General features: G+C 43.2%; 1 protein-coding gene across 1 annotated transcript in view; it reads right to left on the bottom strand.

The window, feature by feature from the left end:
- Positions 1–16519, bottom strand: part of LOC147724906 (uncharacterized) — a 1184129-nt gene that overhangs the window by 526716 nt on the left and 640894 nt on the right. The gene's annotated exons all lie outside the window — the stretch shown is intronic.

Here is a 16519-nt window from a genome sequence, read left to right as displayed (position 1 = left end):
AAGGAGGGCAGGACAGTGTAGCCTCAAAGGCTGTCGTTATAAGGTCAAAAACTATGCCTTTAGGAACCCAGGGGCATATTATCAAGGGGGTTTATCTCCGCTTTTTTGGCTTTAAAAGCCAAGAAAGTGGAGATAAAAATATCTCCCTATTACCTAGCTGTCACTAACACCAGTTAGCAACAGCTAGTAGGAGATAGCGACCATCTTGGGCCCCACTTTGCATGTCAGTGATATTTATCACTAATGATATGCAAAGTGGGCGTGCCAAGATGTTAGCGACTGAAAACAGTCGCTAACATCGCTATCTCCTATTACCAACTTTTGGAGATATTCGAGCTAAGTTCGAATATCTCCAAAAGCTAACACCTGCCCTGAGCAGTTCTTAGCCATGTTATCCAACGGAAGGTGGATAACATGGCTAAGAGCATTAGCTCGGTAATGCATGAATATCGCTGACTTTTCAGCGATATTCATGCATTGCGGCGATTTTTATCGCATTTGCGATAAACCTTGGTAATACCAAGGTTTATTTAAGGTAAAAAAAAAAAAAAAAAAAAAAAATCGCCGCAGCTCAGCCTTAACTTTTTGTCTCTAACCAAGCAATAGCGATAATTATCGCTATTGCTTGGTAATATGCCCCCAGAGACCACAAGTATATCATCATGCTCAGCAGGTGGCAGTTATTTCAGTTCTTCTTCATGGCGATGTATGATAATATGTACATATAAACAAGTGCCAAGGTCAGGATTATTTCTCTACCGAATATCCCCTCAAGAGCATTCTAGATTCCACCCCAATAGGCTCTCAGCCTTGGACATTCGAAGAATATATGCAAATCTTTGGCTCCTATAGAATAGCACATAGGGCACTTTGGGGGAGGGGCAAACTTTGCTATCTTAGCCGGTGACCAATATAGGCGATTTAAGGTAAGGGAGTATTCCCACACTGCTTCTATATCACAGTCTAGGGAGACCCCATTCCAAACTGAGTGCTGTGGTGGGCACTCCTTCTCGTCTGCCTCCAGGAGCTTCTCATACAACTTGGATCTCTCCTTCTTTTTAAGATTAACATCTTGCAGAGAGAGCTTCATCTCCCATTCACCGCCAGTATCTTTCTTTTCTGACTTGAACCAAGAGGTTAATTGGATGTATTTAGAAAAATCATTCCCTATCTTCGCTCTTAAAACCTCCCATGGGTGAACGCCCTCTGATGATATCAAGTCTGACCATTTCATAATGCCTGCCCTTCTAATTGGTATACTGAGGCTATCTTTCAGACTTAACAGGGTCCCCGGAGATTCCCAAATTGGGGCAAAGTCAGAATAATACCTTAGTCCCCACCTGCTCGTGACTTTATGCTATAAATAGAGGGCAAACTTCAGTATTTTTAAGCGCATCTTTTTGAAATACCTAGGGACCCATATTTATACAAAAAAAACATCCTCACCCTCCTGCCTCGTCATTTCGCCCAGGCGTCTCCCCCAGGTTGAGTCGTCAGCCTTACCAAGCAATATCCAAATGTTTTTTAACTGAAAAGCTACACAGTACCAGTTGATATCGAGAAGAGCCAGACCTCCTTTAATGAACCTTCGTCTTAGCTTCTTCCATGCCAACCTCGCACCTTTATAAACCCATAAAAAAACTTACAATATTCCTGTGGTTTTACTGATGTCTGACTTGGGAAAACCAAAGGGGATGGCTGTGAACAAACAGGTAAGCTTGGAAAGTACACCCATTTTAATTAGGTTGACCCTTCCATAGATGGTAAGAGGAAGGTTTTTTCACCTTGCTAACAGTCAATCTACTTCTTTTACAACCCTTTTTAGATTAATCTGTGGGATCTTATCTATTTCTTTAACAATAATGATAACAAGGTATTTAAAATCCTGGCTGACATCCCCCTCCCAATCCTGTATAGTCCTGTTTAGTCCAGCACATCACCTCGGTTTTAGATGTAGTAACTAAATAACCTGATAGAGATCCAAACTCCTCTAGTATTGCCACAACAGGGTCTGCAGTGTATAACAGCAGGTCGTCCTCATACAGAGCAAACTTGCTGCTATAATACTGAGATTTGAAAGGAATTATGAAGGTATCTAATCTTATCGCCTGAGCCAATGGCTCTATATATAAGTCAAACAGTAAGGGAGACAGGGGAAATCCCTGTCTTGTTCCTCTCAATATATTAAAACTAGAAGTCATGATCCTGTTTAACAAAATCCTGGCTATGGCAGCCTCGTAGCATTTTTCTAATGTGCGCAAAAATGTAGACCCAAAACCTATAGTTCTAAACACTTCCCACAGATATGCCCAACACACTCTGTCAAATGCCTCAGCCGCGTCCAGAGCTACCACGGCCAAGGGCTCGACTCATTCAGATGCAAGATCTATAATGCCTATGAGTTGTTGGGTCTGTTTTTGAATATATGTTTTGGGGATGAATTCTCTCTGATCTGGATGGATCAGTTGTGGTATAATCTTAGACAATCTCCCTGCCAAAACGCTCATGAAGATCTTATAATCTGCTTTCAGCAGGGATATTGCTCTATAGGAGTCTGCTCTAAAGGGGTCTTTAGCCGTTTTCAGGATAAGCACAATAGTAGCCTCTTTCCATAATCTAGGGACTTGACACCCTGATGGGTAGATTGAGTTTAACAGGGTTTTCATTATCGGGATTAGTTCCTCTTGAAGGGTTTTTTATACTTCATTCGGAAGCGCATCCGTGCCTGCTGCCTTATTCCTCTTACCTTTTCTGAGGCTTAAACAAATCTCATCTCTAGTTATTGGGGCGTCAAGCAGATCGCAGCTATATGGTGTTAAAGTAGGTAATAATTTTTCCCTTAGCCAGATTTTTAGGGCCTCAAGGTTTGGGAAATATCTTTCGAATATAGCTCAGAGAATAAGGTGAGTAAACAGGCTTACATAGCGTCTGGTATATTAGATGTATCTCCATTTTCATTTATTATTAGTTCATTTATATGATTTATAGACCGGTCCACTCTAGCCTTCCAAGCTAAGAGCGCCCCTGATTTTTCCCCATACTCAAAGTTCTGCATTGATTTTGCAAACCATTGTGCTTTGCACTTCTGGTCTAGCTTCATCCTATATTCCTGACGAGCCTCATCCAGCTGCCTCTGCGCTCGTAACTTTGTCTCAACCTTCCCCGGGTTCAGCCAGGAGAGCTTTGTCTTTAATTGACCAACTTTGTCTTCCAGTGTTTTAAGTACTCTGGATTCCTCTCTATTCTTAGTGCATATGAGACCAGGTAAGGTGCCCCACATAAAAGCCTTAAATGCGTCCCATACAAAGTCAAGAGAAGTAGACCCTATATTTAATTCAAAGTCCTCAAGACATGCACGTTTAAGCTCTCCAGCAATCCCGGGGTCCATCAACATCGCCCTCTTATGTGTCCGCCTAGGTCTTGGCACATGGCTTCTTCCTACTAAAGAAAAGGCAACAGCTGAGTGGTCTGCTATATGGCTTGGATGCACATTAATCGATGTTATGGCATCCATGGTAGATCTATCTGCCAACACATAATCTATTCTTGAGAAATTACCATATTTTCTGCTATGGAAAGTAAAACCAATAATTCTTCCCTTCTTAGCTCTCTTCATATCTGAGAGTTTCAGATCATGTATCATGTTATTTAAAGCCTGAAAGACCCGAGGCACCCCTACATGTTTGCTCCAATTTGATCTATCAAGCAGGGGGTCGAGCAAAACATTAAAATATCCCCTTATTATTATAGGAACAGTTATTTCCATCAAATTCCATTGTAGTTTGCATAAATATGTATGGTCATCAATATTTGGGCCACAGACCTGACCTGACCTCATCAGAGACGGTCGCTCCACCCGCCGCGTGGCTCCTCCTGAGTTCACCCGGTCTCCCTGCTCCCACCGCTGGCCGCCGCTCCTGAGGTCGTGACCCCTGTGCCTTCTTTTGTTTCACTGTGCCAGTTGTGCCGTTCTCCCCCGTGTGGTGACCCTGACTATTGTTTTTTTTGCCCCCGTGTGGTGACCCTGTTTGAGTGAGTCCTGTTTTTCTGCAGTTTTTCCGCCTTTCCGCCATTGCACCCCGCTCCCCGTTTCCTGCCGCTGCTCCCTGCGGCCCGCCCCCTTCTCTATTAGGTCCTCTCCCCTTCCCATTTGCCACCCCGCTCCCGCCTCCCAGCTGCTCCTCCCTCCCACTGGACACTTAAGGTGCTTCCACGCGACGGGGAGCGGTGACCTGACCTGACCTCGTCAGAGACGGTCGCTACACGCGCCGCATGGCTCCTCCTGAGTTCACCCGGTCTCCCTGCTCCTACCGCTCGCCGCCGCTCCTGAGGTTGTGACCCCTGTGCCTTCTTTTGTTTCTCTGTGCCAGTTATGCCGTTCTCCCCCATGTGGTGACCCTGACTGTTGTTTTTCTTGCCCCCCGTGTGGTGACCCTGTTTGAGCGAGACCTGTTTTTCTGCCGTTTTCCTGCATTTCTTCCGTTGCACCCCGCTCCCCGCTCCCTGCCGCTGCTCCCCTGCAGCCCTGCCCCCTTCTCTCTTAGGTCCTCTCCCCTTCCCATTCGCCACCCCGCTCCGGTCTCCCAGCTGCTCCTCCCTCCCTCCTCCCTCCCACTCTCCACTTATGACAGAGTCCGCACTTACGTGCAGCGTTCACACGCAGCGGGCGCGCCGAGGGACGCGCCAAAGGCAAGCCTGTCTGTGCTCGTCTGCGCCTGGACCGCGCCCAGCTCCAGAACCCCTGGCCCTCATCGATGCCAGTGCACCCGACGAACCTATGACGACGCAACCATCCACGCACTCAACGCTGGCCGGAACCCCGCCTGCTACCGAGCCACCCCGAAATGCACCCACGGACCCTTCGCCTGCCAAGCCTGCCAATTCACCTGCCTCCGAACCTGCACCGCTCCCCCCAGGCCGAGCCTCAGCAACAACCACCTCAAGTGCATCCTGCCCAACACCCTCTCCGTCCACAGGCAAGCTGTCGAACTCTGGAACCTCCTCGACTCAACATCTCCAGACGTCGCCTTCCTCACTGAAACATGGATGAATGCCTCATCAGCCCCCGACATCGCCATAGCCATCCCGGAGGGCTACAAGATCATCCGGAGGGACCGCGTCAATCAAACTGGAGGACGCATCGCCATCGTCCATAAGAACACGATCCGCATCACGACCAACTATGAAGACACCCTCACCGCCGCTGAGCACCTACACTTCCAGATACACACCGACCCCAAGACCACCCTCAGAGGCGCCCTCATCTACAGACCCCCGGGACCTCGCACACAATTCAGCGAAGCCATCGCCGACTTCATCAGTCAGCACGCCCTCACCTCCACAGACTTCATCCTCATAGGGGACCTCAACTTCCACCTGGAGAACAACAAGGACTGCAACACCGCTGCCCTGCTGGAGAACCTCGCCAACCTTGGACTCGAGCAACTGGTGAACACCCCCACCCACTACGCCGGCCACATGCTCGACCCCATTTTCTCCTCCAGCAAGCACATCTCCTTCAGACACTCAACCGGACTACACTGGACAGACCACAGCTGCGTCCACTTCAGCTTCAGGAGAACCACGACCCACCACCATCCACAACAGGTTCCCCGCAGAAATTGGAGCAAGATTACCACCGACCAGCTCACCACCGCCCTCAGCCAGAACCCGCCCACCAACACGACGAACCCCAACGAAGCAGCCCGCAACCTCACAAAGTGGCTCATCAACTGCTCCGATGAACTCGCACCACTGAAGAATCCTCCCAGCAGACCCGGCAGCAGAAAAGCCTTGTGGTTTACCAACTAACTCAAAAACTCCAAGAAAACCTGCCGCACCCTTGAGAAAGCCTGGCGCCATGACCAGACAGCAGAACACATGACCGCCCTCAAGAACGCCACCCGAAAACACCACCAGCTGATCCGCACCACCAAAAGGACAACATTCAAAGAACAACTGGACAACAACACCCACAACAGCAAGGAACTCTTCAGCATCGTCAAATACCTCTCCAACCCCAGCGCCTGCAACAACGACATCACACCCTCGCAAGACCTCTGCGACTCACTCGCCTCATTCTTCCACTGCATGATCGCTGCTATACACAACAGCTTCGGCGCGGAGACCACGGACCCAACCACCGAACCAACGCCCCCCACCACCACCCTCTGCACCTGGACCCCAGCCAGCACTGAAGACACCACCCGCCTGATGAACACCATCCCTTGCCCACACCACATCTTCAACAAAGCCGACTCCATCATCGCACCCTAACTCCGGAACATTATCAACAGCTCCTTCGCATCCGCCACCTTCCCGGAGAGCTGGAAATATGCCGAGCTGAGCGCCCTCCTGAAGAAACCCACCGCGGACCCCACGGACCTCAAGAACTTCCGTCCCATCTCGCTCCTCCCCTTTCCAGCCAAAGTAATTGAGAAGACCGTCAACAGACAACTCTCCACCTTCCTCGAGACCAACAGATCCCTCGACCCCTCACAGTCTGGGTTCCGAGCAAACCACAGCACCGAGACCGCCCTCATCGCAGCCACCGACAACATCAGGTCACTGCTCGACAACAGAGAAACTGCTGCCCTCATCCTCCTGGACCTCTCAGCAGCCTTAAACACCGTATGCCACCGCACCCTGATACAGCGCCTCAGCAACACCGGAATCCAAGGTGCGGCCCTGGAGTGGATCATCTCGTTCCTCGACGGAAGAACCCAGAGAGTCCGCCTTCCCCCGTTCAGCTCCTCGGACACCGAAGTCATCTGCGGCGTTCCGCAAAGATCCTCACTCAGCACCACCCTCTTCAACATCTACATGAACCCTCTCGCAGCCATCGCACGCCAACACAACCTCAACATCATCTCCTACACCCACGACACCCAGCTGATCCTCTCCCTCACCAACGACCCCGCCACCGCCAAAGCCAACCTCCAGGAAGGAATGAAAGACGTCGCAGAATGGATGAAGATCAGCTGTCTGAAACTGAACTCAGACAAGACGGAAGTCCTCATCCTAGGACTATCTCCCTCCGCCTGGGACGACTCTTGGTGGTCTCCTGCCCTGGGTACCGCACCCAAGCCAACGGGCAACGTGCGCAACTTGGGCTTCATCCTGGACTCATCCCTCACGATGACCAAGCAAGTCAACGCCATCTCATCATCCTGCTTCAACTCCCTGCGCATGCTCCAAAAGATCTTCCGGTGGATCCCCACCGAAACCAGGAAGATGGTAACCCAGGCCCTCATCACCAGCCGTCTGGACTGCGGGAACACTCTCTACGCTGGAACCACTGCCAAACTCCAGAAAAGACTCCAGCGCATTCGGAACGCCTCAGCACGACTCATCATGGACATTCCTCGCTGCAGCCACATCTCCGCCCACCTGAAAGACCTGCACTGGCTCCTCGTCAACAAGAGGATCATGTTCAGACTCCTCACCCACACACACAAGGCTTTCCACGACACGGGCCCGAAGTACCTCAACAGGCGACTCACATTCTACACACCCACCCGCCAGCTCCGTTCCGCCAGCCTCGCCTCCGTTCCACGAATCCGCAAATCCACAGTCGGAGCAAGATCCTTCTCCTACCTGGCAGCCAAGACATGGAACTCCCTCCCCACCCACCTACGGCTGACACAGGACCATCTCTCCTTCAGGAAACAACTCAAGACCTGGCTGTTCGAGCAGTAGCGACCGCAACCCCTCAGCGCCTTGAGACCCTAACGGGTGAGTAGCGTGCTATACAAATTCTATTGATTGATTGATTGATTGATAGAAATATGTACAGGCTAACTCTACCCTTCCAGAAGAATTGCCTGTTTGGATCAGACGTTTTGACATGGAGTAGAGAATTTGGGCTCGTATTTCCCTTCTCACTTTCTTGGTCCGATGATTACACCATGGCACAAACAATGGTGTGGGTTTGGTAAGGTTTACAGACTGAAGCGAATGCAGAGGCCACAGGGCGCACAGGTCAGAAGGGCGGTTATACAAAGTATTGAAGACGCTTTTTGGTGATATGGGGGGAAAAAAAGAAACTTCCTTCTCTTGTAAGGGATTTCCTATAGTCGTAAGCACTGAATAGAGTATCAAGCACATCCCCACAAAGAGTGAAGGAGAAGACAGTGGACCAACTAAGGAAGCCTTTAAGCAAATAGATTTCTGAGGGAACTCTCCCTTTCTGAGCATTTATTCTATCACCAGAGTCTAGGCAATGTGTGAACCGATCACCACATGAATGCTTTGCTAATATACGCTATAGAGATATTTCTAATTAAAGCTGTAGTGGCTCCTTTACATCTAGTGGTTTGTGCTTTAGGTTTAGCTAAGAGTGTTTTGTTAGCTTTTTGATAGCACAACCAGATTCAGGAAAATATCCAATTGGAAATGGATTGTTAGGAAGTGGCTACACCCGAACAGAATGGACCATAGTGGATAAACAATTGGTTCGACCTGTGGATTTCCCGTATTTTATGAAGACAGAATGTTTAACACTCTCCTTACGTCCAGGGAATGAAGAGTTATTTCTGCTGGAGTAGAGGGATTCTGAAAGAATATTGGTAAGGAGATGGTCTGGTTGGCATGGAAGTCCGAAATCACCCTGGGGAGGAATTTCGGGTGAGTCCTCATGACCACTTTGTTGGAGTGGAAGACTGTGTATGGTTCATGAGAACATAGTGCTTGAGTCTTGCTAACCCTAAGAGCTGATGTTATTGCTACAAGGAAAGCTTTCTTCCAAGAAAAATGTTGCAGGATGGATTTGTGACAAGGCTCAAAGGGGTCCTGCACAAGGCATGAAAGCACTATGTTACATTCCCAGGGATGCCAGGGGCGACTAATGGGGGAAACCTTCTTAAATACTTCTAAAAAAAAATGTTTATCATGGGGTTTTTGAAAAAAGAGGTTTCAGAAAGACATTTTCTGTGGGCAGCAAGCGATACCAGGTATACCTTTATAGAAGAGAATTGCAAACCAGATTTATCCAAGTGTAAGTGTAGTAGATATGGAAGAATAACATCTTCTTAGCACGTGGTAGTTTAAACTTTATTAGAGCTGCACCAAATGCTAAATCTCTTCCACTTGAAGGCAAATGTGGAACGAGTGAAAGGAGGCTTAGCCTTCTTGAGGATCTACATGCAGTCTTGTGGCAGGTGCAAGTCTCTGTTGTGCACTAGCTCAGGAGCCATGTAGCCAAATTCAAGGAGGAGAGATTAGGGTGAACCACCTGGTCACTGGATTTCACTAGTTGGTCCGGTCGGCATGCAGCTTGAGATGTGGATGCTCTTACTGATAAAGCTGGCCCATGAACCACCATTGACAAGTCCACTCTGGAGCTATGAGGATCACCTTGGCTCTTAAGTGTGACAGCTTGATTAGGACTGTTGAGATCAGGGGAATCAGTGCAAAGGAGTAGAGAAATATGATGGACCAGTGGATCCCTAGGGCATTCCCCAGGGCCAATGGATGGTAGTACCTGGAGGCGAAGCTGCTGCACTTTCTGCAGTGATTAAAAAGTAGATAGCTGGGGTGCCCCACATTTGGAATATATTTTTTAAGGCTTTGTCGTGTAAGACCAATTCATGGTTTTCATCGAGATCTCTGCTGAGAACATCTACCTGAACATTTTGGACACCTGGGAGATGAGTTGCTGTGATTTTCATGTTCCTGGCCAACTGCAATCCCCCAACAGCCTGGGACTCTATTGACAAGACTCTGGACCTCGTCCCCCCTGCTTGTTGAGGTAGTGCATGGTGATTATATTGGCTATCTGGACAAGCAGGGCCGTGGTCGTGAAAGGCCTGGAGCACTAGATCAACTGCGTTGAGCGCTTTGAGATTGATATGAGATGTCATCTCTCTCTCCGACCTTGTACCCTGAATCTAGAGGTCATCCATGTGGGCTCCCCATTCTAGTAATTATGCATTTGTCACCTTGTCTAAAATTGGACCTGTTGGTGAAACGGCGTGCCTTGAAAGAGATTTGTTAGAGAGAACCATCATTTCAGGGACCGTCTGCATGTATGGACAGCTTGATCTTGTCTTTCCAGTTGCCCGTCAGTTGGTCCCCCTGGTCCTCTAGCCATTCTTGGAGAGGCTGCTCCAGGCCGGCGGTGGCTACCGCCGGCCCGGAGGATGCGGAAAATCCTCCATCCTAATCCACCCCATAGTTAGTTAATTTAGTGTAATAAAATGTATAAATTTTTAATTTGAAGAAAAAAAAATATACTAAAAATGTATAATAATGTTTAGGAGTGGGTTGTCAGTTTTTAGGGAAAATGGGTGGGAAGTGTTTTAAAATGTATAATAAAATTTTCAGTAAATGTTAAAATTTATGTACAATATTGCTAATATTTATGTTTTATCAGCGGGTTGTGGGTTTTTTAGGGGAAAAGGGTGGGAAGTGTATTAAAAATTTAAATTTTAATATTAAAAATATACATTTAATTTTAAAAATCGAAATAATAATTTAAAATTTTGAAAAAAAAATTACAAAATTAATTTAATTTTAAATTTCAAAAAATATTATAAAGGAGCAGATTGTGGGTTTTTTAGGGGAATTGGGTAGGAAGTGTATAAAACATCTAAATATTACAATTAAAAAAATTAATTTTAAAATAAAAATTTACAATTTTATTGAAAATTTAAAAAAGATTTACTAAATTAAATTCAAAATAAAATTTCAAACAAAATTTTTAAGGAGTGGGTTGTGGGTTTTTAGGGGAATAGGGTGGGAAGTGCATTAAAAATTTTAATATTTAAATTTCATAAATAAATATAATTTAATAAATGTAAATAATATTAATATATTAAAAAACAAAATGTATACATTAATTTCAATTAAAATTTATGAAAAAAATTATAAACTTAATTTGTGTATGGCAAATTATTTTGCAAATGTATATTAATTAATAAAATAAAAAAAATTATGTTTTAATTTATGTATTGTTTGTTTGTAATAATATTCTTTTGTTGGTATTATAGAGGAATAGGATTGGAAAATTATTATTAATTTTTTGATTTTAATTTTAGAAATGTTTTTAAAAATTTACAATTTAAATTTAGAAAAAAATTTAGAAAATAGAAATTTCATTTAACTGGTAAAAGTTATGATTAGTTTGTGATTTTTATTGGTAAGAGTTACATTTGTGAATAATTTGTGTATATTTTAGGAATAGTTTGCTAAAAATTTATATATTATTATAAAATATTTATCTATTTTTATATATTTTAAAATTAACCAAATTAGGATTGGTTTTTGATTTAGTATGTTTATAGCGTGGTATGAAATAAATTAAATTTGGTGGGCTAGGAATAGTAATTTGTATATGTTTAGTGTCCAGCATCTTCCCTGAATTTATATTTCGTGGAGTGGGAATAGTAATTTATATGGTTATAGTGTCCAGCACCTTCTCTGAGTTTATACTTAGTGGAGTGGGAATAGTAATTTATGGGTTTAATATCCATCACCTTCCTTCACTTTATACTTGTTGGAGTGCGAATAGTCATTTATATGGTTATAGTGTCCAGTACCTTCCCTGAGTTTATACTTGGTGGAGTGGGAATAGTAATTTATATGGTTATAGTGTCCAGCACCTTCCCTGAGTTTATACTTTGTGGAGTGGGAATAGTAATTTATATGGGTTGAATATCCATCACCTTCCCTGAGTTTATACTTGGTGGAGTGGGAATAATAATTTATATGGTTATAGTGTCCAGCACCTTCCCAGATATTATACTTGGTGGAGTGGGAATAGTAATTTTTATGTGTTTAGTTTCCAGCACCTTCCATGAGTTTATACTTGGTGGAGTGGGAATATTAATTTATATGGGTAGAAGATGCATCACCTTCCCTGAGTTTATACTTGGTGGAGTGGGAATAGTAATTTATATGGTTATAGTGTCCAGCGCCTTCCCTGAGTTTATAATTGGTGGAGTGGGAATAGTAATTTATATGATTATAGTGTCCAGCACCTTCCCTGAATTTATACTTGGTGGAGTGGGAATAGTAATTTATATGGGTTGAATATCCATCACCTTCCCTGAGTTTATACTTGGTGGAGTGGGAATAGTAATTTATATGGTTATAGTGTCCAGCACAAATCGCTGAGTTTATACTTGGTGGAGTGGGAATAGTAATTTTTATGGGTTTAGTGTCCAGCACCTTCCCTGAGTTTATACTTGGTGGAGTGGGAATAGTAATTTATATGCTTAGAGTGTCCAGCACCTTCCCTGAGTTTATACTTGGTGGAGTGGGTATAGTAATTTATATGGGTTGAATATCCATCAACTTCCCTGAGTTTATACTTGGTGGAGTGGGAATAGTAATTTATATGGTTATAGTGTCCAGCACCTTCCCTGAGTTTATAATTGGTGGAGTGGGAATAGTAATTTATATGGTTATAGTGTCCAGCACCTTCCCTGAGTTTATACTTGGTGGAGTGGGAATAGTAATTTATATGGTTATAGTGTCCAGCACCTTCCCTGAGTTTATACTTGGTGGAGTGGGAATAGTAATTTATATGGTTATAGTGTCCAGCACCTTCCCTGAGTTTATACTTGGTGGAGTGGGAATAGTAATTTATATGGTTATAGTGTCCAGCACCTTCCCTGGGTTTATACTTGGTGTAGTGGGAATAGTAATGTATATGGTTATAGTGTCCAGCACCTTCCCTGAGTTTATACTTGGTGGAGTGGGAATAGTCATTTTTTTGGGTTTAGTGTCCAGCACCTTCCCTGAGTTTATACTTGGTGGAGTGGGAATAGTAATGTATATGGGTTGAATATCAATCACCTTTCTTGAGTTTATACTTGGTGGAGTGGGAATATTAATTTATATTGTTATAGTGTCCAGCACCTTCCCTGAGTTTATACTTGGTGGAGTGGGAATAGTTATTTTTATGGGTTTAGTGTCCAGCACCTTCCCTGAGTTTATACTTGGTGGAGTGGGAATAGTAATTTATATGGTTATAGTGTCCAGCACCTTCCCTGACTTTATACGTGGTGAAGTGGGAATAGTAATTTATATGGTTATAGTGTCCAGCACCTTCCCTGAGTTTATACTTCGTGGAGTGGGAATAGTAATTTATATGGGTTGAATATCCATCACCTTCCCTGAGTTTATAGTTGGTGGAGTGGGAATAGTAATTTATATGGTTATAGTGTCCAGCACCTTCCCTGAGTTTATACTTGGTGGAGTGGGAATAGTAATTGTTATGGGTTTAGTGTCCAGCACCTTCCCTGAGTTTATACTTGGTGGAGTGGGACTAGTAATTTATATGGGTTGAATATCCATCACCTTCCTTGAGTTTATACTTGGGGGAGTGGGAATATTAATTTATATTGTTATAGTGTCCAGCACCTTCCCTGAGTTTATACTTGGTGGAGTGGGAATAGTAATTTTTATGGGTTTAGTGTCCAGCACCTTCCCTGAGTTTATACTTGGTGGAGTGGGAATAGTAATTTATATGGTTATAGTGTCCAGCACCTTCCCTGAGTTTATACTTGGTGGAGTGGGAATAGTAATTTATATGGTTATAGTGTCCAGCACCTTCCCTGGGTTTATACTTGGTGTAGTGGGAATAGTAATGTATATGGTTATAGTGTCCAGCACCTTCCCTGAGTTTATACTTGGTGGAGTGGGAATAGTCATTTTTTTGGGTTTAGTGTCCAGCACCTTCCCTGAGTTTATACTTGGTGGAGTGGGAATAGTAATGTATATGGGTTGAATATCAATCACCTTTCTTGAGTTTATACTTGGTGGAGTGGGAATATTAATTTATATTGTTATAGTGTCCAGCACCTTCCCTGAGTTTATACTTGGTGGAGTGGGAATAGTTATTTTTATGGGTTTAGTGTCCAGCACCTTCCCTGAGTTTATACTTGGTGGAGTGGGAATAGTAATTTATATGGTTATAGTGTCCAGCACCTTCCCTGACTTTATACGTGGTGAAGTGGGAATAGTAATTTATATGGTTATAGTGTCCAGCACCTTCCCTGAGTTTATACTTCGTGGAGTGGGAATAGTAATTTATATGGGTTGAATATCCATCACCTTCCCTGAGTTTATACTTGGTGGAGTGGGAATAGTAATTTATATGGTTATAGTGTCCAGCACCTTCCCTGAGTTTATACTTGGTGGAGTGGGAATAGTAATTGTTATGGGTTTAGTGTCCAGCACCTTCCCTGAGTTTATACTTGGTGGAGTGGGACTAGTAATTTATATGGGTTGAATATCCATCACCTTCCTTGAGTTTATACTTGGTGGAGTGGGAATATTAATTTATATTGTTATAGTGTCCAGCACCTTCCCTGAGTTTATACTTGGTGGAGTGGGAATAGTAATTTTTATGGGTTTAGTGTCCAGCACCTTCCCTGAGTTTATACTTGGTGGAGTGGGAATAGTAATTTATATGGTTATAGTGTCCAGCACCTTCCCTGAGTTTATACTTGGTGGAGTGGGAATAGTAATGTATATGGTTATAGTGTCCAGCACTTTCCATGAGTTTATACTTGGTGGAGTGGGAATAGTCATTTTTATGGGTTGACTGTCTAGTACATTTTTTGAGTTTATAATTGGCGAAGTGGGCACAGGAAAAGATTTGTTGAAAATTAATTGTTTTGTGCTAGAGTACTATAAAAATTATTTGTATAAAAATATAAAAACTATAGTAGTAATTCTAATTAATTTTACTTTACGAATAAATTGATACAAAGGGGTCCATTAGGATGGCGGGCGGAAAAAGAAAGAGATCGGGACCGCCCGCCTAAAGGGCGGGGTTCCCGACATTGGCATTACGATGCGCCCGCCACGGTGGCGGCCGCATTCTTCAATTTAACATTGTGGCGGGCGGTGCTCACTGCACCGCCCGCCACAATGTTATAAACAAATGCACGCATTTGCATAATCATAACGGCAGGCACCGCGCGGTGCCTGCCGCTGCGATTATGCAAATGCAGGGGGGTACCACAGGTACCCCCCGTGTGCCACCCCCCTTTGGCCGTCACTCTGGGGGCCCACAGTGGCCCCCCAGAGTGAACACCGCATGCCTTTCCGTGGCGGCAATGCCGCCACGGAAAGGCATCGAAAAATGCCTATTCTAATATGGCTGGAGGTGTCTGATAGACATTGCCACCATGTTATCCCTTTCCGCCCCGGCCGCAAGGCGACCAGGGCGGAAAACAGGCAGGTGGTGTTTCCCACCGCTGCGGTCCCCTCCGCCATCGTAATATGGCGGGGGTAATGCAGGGAAGGATGTCGGGCGGATTGCCTCCGCCAGGCTGGCGGTGGCCACCGCTACCCTGGCGGAGGCAATCCGCCCGACATCCTAATGGGCCTTATAGATCCTATGAATTATTACATTTCAAACATTATCGCAAAATATTAAAAATATTATTTAATTATTATTTATTTTTATAATAAAAAAATTAGACACACACAGGGTTAAATGGAACAATTGAAAAAAGTTTATTGAAATGGAAAAACAAATGGGAAGTAGAAAAAATAAATGTATTGGCAGTATAAATTAATAATTAGATACTGTTTATGATCACAAAAAATAGCAAGTTATTATATACATTAATAAAAATAAAAATCAATTGGATTTAAATAATGTTTATGTTTATTAACATTTATTTTAACTGTAAATTTTAAAAACAAACATAATAACATAGTGTACATTTTATTTATTAACAATTATTTTAATCACATACAAAAGAGAAATATTTTAATAATAAACATGTTGAAAATAATTGTTATTATTTGTTGTACATACATTTTTTCATCTTTTAAAGTAGAAAAGACATTGATAGATACATTTTTATAAACTTTTTACAATAGTAATATTTTTGTGGGTTACAAAATGGAAATAGGTTAATTTAGAAATTAATAAAATTAATATTGAAAATATTAATAATATTAATTTTTACATAGGTTAATAAATCAGAATATATTTAAAATTATAGGTAATTTTCAAAATAACATTAACATATTTATAAACATAATGCTTAACACAAAGTTACATATAGAAGTAATTTTTACTTTTAAAATTATTATAAAGTGTACTTATAAATAATAATTTCTTTTTACAGTTAGTTAAATAACAGTGCAAATAATTATTTAAAACAAAGGATATTTTATACATATTTAAAAAATATTCATCAATAATAATATATAATGTAAAGCTATTTTTAGAAAATAAAAAGCCTTTTCACCTACACAGGGACTATTTTTTAACCGCGTAATGGTATTTTGGCTCATTTGGTGCCGGAACAGGTCGCGGTTGGATACTGCTTAGCGTTGGAGAGGGTAAGTTTGTTTTCATTATATTTTATAAGTTAATGAAGTTATTTTAAGTGTATGTGTGGTGTGTTTAGGTTTAGTTAGATAGTATAATCTATCCTAGATTGTGATTTAGGTGTTAGTTAGAGTGTACGATATTTGGTTTTTACCGCGTTTCAGTTGTAGGTGTGTGAGGTATGCGAATATGTTTTAATGTTTTTAATGGATATGTTTA

The sequence above is a fragment of the Lissotriton vulgaris genome, chromosome 4_1 (genome assembly GCF_964263255.1).
Source record: "Lissotriton vulgaris chromosome 4_1, aLisVul1.2, whole genome shotgun sequence".
Classification (NCBI taxonomy): Eukaryota; Metazoa; Chordata; class Amphibia; order Caudata; family Salamandridae; genus Lissotriton; species Lissotriton vulgaris.
This window is presented reverse-complemented; position numbering and strand designations above follow the sequence as displayed.